This window comes from Elephantulus edwardii, unplaced genomic scaffold, assembly GCF_000299155.1.
Source record: "Elephantulus edwardii isolate Elephantulus edwardi_28Jun2011 unplaced genomic scaffold, EleEdw1.0 scaffold00051, whole genome shotgun sequence".
NCBI lineage: Eukaryota > Metazoa > Chordata > Mammalia > Macroscelidea > Macroscelididae > Elephantulus > Elephantulus edwardii.
In genome coordinates this window covers 16,007,946-16,011,844 of record NW_006399801.1, presented here as the reverse complement: position 1 = coordinate 16,011,844, position 3,899 = coordinate 16,007,946, and positions in this window count along the sequence as shown.

The window sequence follows — 3,899 nt, the reverse complement described above, 5'->3', positions numbered from 1 at the left end:
GAAGGCTTTTAAGACCAATTAGTAGGCTCTGTGTCCAGGAGAAAATGAATATACTTACCAGTAATGTTAATGCTCATCCACAGCTCTTCTGGGAGGATCTAAATCGTTGAAGTGTATATTCATCTTTTTGAGGCAGCACTAAATTGCCTTCCAGAGTGGTTATATCATTATATAATCCCACCAACAATGTAAAAGTGTTTCTATCTTACCACATTCTCTCCAACATTTATTACTTGCTGTCCTGTTAAATTTTGCCACTGCTACTGGAGTGAGATGATGTCTAATTGTGGTTTGATTTGCATCTCTCTTATTGCCAGTTATTTGTAGCATTTCTTCATGTGTCTGGTGACCATCCAAACACCTTCCTCTGTGAAAAAGTCTGTCTATGTCTTTTGCCCATTTTTAAATTATCAATCTTTTTTCTTGCCATCTGCTTTCTTTTGATGCTTCCTGGATCATTCAGTATTTTTCCCATAGTATCTCCCAGTATTGCAACTCAAGGTATGGAGAAAGGAAACACTCCTTCCTTGGTTTTAAACCATGCCATGTTCCCTCATTCTGTTTGGACAACAGATTCTTAGTTTAGGTATAGGTTTCATGTAAGCAAAATTAAATGTTCTGAAATGTTCCTTCTTTTCTAAGTTAACAGTAATCTATTTCCTAAATAAGACAGTGGCACAAAATAAAGGCTGTTGTTGCTGAATGCCATCACATTGGTTCTGACTTAACAAAATAAAATAACATTGTTCCTGGAGAGTGCTACCTGGCCCCTGGGAGAGCCATCAGGTCGCTGGGGAAAGCTGCCTGGTAGGTATAAGGAATCTTATCTAACCCACTTTCCTCCACCTCCTTCTCCAGTACATCTGTAAGTAACACTTCCAAAGCCCTTCTCTTTGTAATTCATAAGTTTGTTCCCTCTAGATTTGCTGCCTTTCCTATAGGTAACCTGAACACTGAGTCTTGCACCAGACCTGAACCCTGAACCCACTTCCTGGGATAAAAGGGAACTATAACTGCCAGCTAAGGAAGCAAAGGAGGATGGAGCCTCAAGGTTCAGCCAGCCTCCCTGACTAGACTCACCTTGGCACATACTTTGTAGTCCAGAGGGCAGATAACATCAGGAAAACATCTAACTGAACAAGAAAGGATGCAGCTTCAACTCAGGACCATCAGTAAGGTGTTAAAGTAAGCTCCCCTTCCCCATCATCTCAACACCCCTGTTCAACATGAAGCAGCCAGAGAGTCTGCACCCCATTCCCAAATGAAAAACTCACAAATGAAAAAGACAATTTCTTTGAATAAAAAAAAAATTAATCACCATTGGACTATGCTTACCATTACCCTGTCTTTTCTGGTCCCCACTGGATCTTTCTCATTTCCTTCACCCACTCCCTCCACCCACTAAATTGTGTAGCCCTGTGATTTCATCGCTGCCAATCCTCACACTTCTGCTCCCAACCCTTACCCCCTTAGGTCCCCATACATGCTTTTTTTACAATTTAAAAAAAATAATGAAAACAAAAGAAAAAAACAATGCAAGTAAAACTGTATCTTTCTGATGCTTGAGCATGTGATGGGCACACTATTTTGTATGTGATTGAGCCATCTTTCCTAACTTTGTGCACAGCTGAAAGTTTTCATAATAATTTTTTTTAATAAAAAAATCTTTGTGGAGGTGGAAGCAACTCATGGCTGATCCTTCAGGGGATTTTCAGAGGCTGCAAATCATACAAAACTCCCTATCATTCTTTCACAGAACAGCTATGTGCCTTTGAGTTGAGAGCATAACTCCTTACCTATTAGGCCACCATGCTGTTGTTATGTGCTGTCGAGTCTAATATGACTCACAGCAATTATATGAACAATGGCTCTGAACCTTTCCTTAGCTTGAGCCAACCTCACTCTCTCTGACACACCTGCCCCCATTGGCACAGTCACTGTGTCAATTCATCCCATTCAGGTTCTTCTTTTCTTGCTCTGACCCTCTACATTTCCAAGCAAGATACCCTTTTCCAAGGGCCCTCCTGACAATATTCCCAACATATGTGAGACAGAATTTCAAAATCCTTGCCCCCGAGGAGCAGCGCGGTTTCATCTTCTCCAGGACAGACCTGTTTGTTCTCTTGGCAGTCCATGATATGTTCAGTACTCTTCTCCAACATCACAATTCAAAGGCATCTATTCTTCTGTCATTCTTAGTCACGGTCCAGCTCTCAGATGCAGCAAGTGAGAAGACTATGGCCTGGATCATGTGCACCTTGGTCTCTAGACTGGTATTGTTGCTCTGGTGGCTTGATGGTAAAGAGCTGCACTGCCAATCTGAAGGCTCATTGTTTGAATCTACTAGCTGCTCTGTAAGAGAAAGATGGGCAATCTCCTTTTGTGCAATCTACTGCCTTTGAAAACCTGCTGTTTTCTGTTCTGACTTGATAGTACATAACAAACAGGCCACCACAGTGACCCTATATCTAACATAATGAAACACTACTCAATCCTGTGTCATCCTTGCAATTGCTAATGTTCTTGAGTCCAATATGTCTTTCTGATTTGTTGAGAGTTATAATCTTTTCGTTGACTCAATTTTTATTAACTTATTTAAAGTGGTTAAGTATGTATGTATAGCAATAATGTATAGCAATAATTAAAATATTATTTAATTGAATGTATAGCAATAATTAAATTGGTCTCTGCACTTTTATGAGAACAGAATGATGCACTTGGTTAATGTACTCGGTTGCTAACTGAAAGGTTGGAGGTGTGAGTCCACTCTAAAGTGTCTTGGAAGAAAGGTTTAGTACTCTACCTCTGGAAAACCAACCACTGAAAACCCTGAGGAGATTTCTAGGTGTTGTTGTTGTTACGAGTCATCTAGTCACCTGCAACTCATAGCGACCCTATGTACAACAGCCCTAAACCCTGCTCTATCCTGTGCCAATCTCACTGTTTCAAACACACCTACCTCCGTTACGCCAGTCACTAAATCAATTCATCTTATTGAGGGTCTTCCTCTCCTGCACTGTCCCTCCACCCTCCCAAGCATGATGTCCCTCTCCAAAGACTGGTCCCTTGTTGCATTGCAACATGTCCAAAGTATGTCAGACGAAGCTTCAGAATCCTTGCCTCTAAGGAGCAGCCTGGTTTTAACCTTCTTCAGGATGAATATGAGATGACCAATTAAACAGACTGTAGCCTCTTCAGCTAAAACACCAGAAAACAAAGATTACAGACATATGTAGTAATCTTGGAATCCCTAGTTTCAACAGAAAATGTAGAGAAGTACTTTTAATACTGATTGAAGGAAGAAATGGAATGAAAACACTGAACAAGGAAACAAAGCAGTGAACTGAAATTCTTGCTGTGCTGTTGGCAGTAATTTTGAACATTTTATTCAGCTTTCTCAAGAGTGAAAGAAGCTGGGATTGGTGCAGGGACCACATCAGCAGCTCTCTGATAACAAGAAAAATTCTTTTTCCTCCGTGATCCCCACACCCTTCCAGGAATCATAGGAGCAGCTTTCACACCCATACCCTCATCCAAGTAACTAGGAGTGTTTCCCCGATCTCATCCCAGCTCCATCCGAAGTCATCACAGAAACATTAATGGAGCAAAGAAACCAGCAAAACAGTGCAGCAAAGATGACAGCAATAAAGCCATATCGTTGTTCGGTGCCATTGAATTAACTGCAACCCATAGTGGCCCTGTTAACTCCATACGGATCAAAATCTTACCGTGTGCCATCCTCACAATCTCTGACATGCTCCAGTCTATTGTTGCAGTTACCGTGTCAATTCATCTCACTGAAAAAAAAAAAAAACAAAAACCAACAAACCAAACACATGCATTTATCGCAGAATTATTTACAATACCAAAGAGATGGAAGTAACTCACATGCCCATAAG